The sequence below is a fragment of the Herpailurus yagouaroundi genome, unplaced genomic scaffold (assembly GCF_014898765.1).
Source record: "Herpailurus yagouaroundi ecotype Mexico unplaced genomic scaffold, PumYag 216, whole genome shotgun sequence".
In the NCBI taxonomy this organism is placed as follows: Eukaryota; Metazoa; Chordata; class Mammalia; order Carnivora; family Felidae; genus Herpailurus; species Herpailurus yagouaroundi.
In genome coordinates this window covers 703,773-703,983 of record NW_024412447.1, presented here as the reverse complement: position 1 = coordinate 703,983, position 211 = coordinate 703,773, and positions in this window count along the sequence as shown.

The following is a 211-nucleotide window of genomic DNA, read 5'->3' as shown; positions in this document are numbered from 1 at the left end:
GGGTAGGGTTCTGTGTGTAACGGGGACAGAGTCTCAGTGTGGGGAGATGGAACGTTCTGGAGCCAGACGGTGGGGCGGCTGCACAGCAGCATGAATGTGCTCAGTGCCCCTGAGCTGCTCACTTAGAAGTGGTTGAAATGGTAATTTCTGTTATGTGTGTTTTACCACAAGAAAAATACAAAGCAAACGAGAGCAACCAGCAGATGATGGG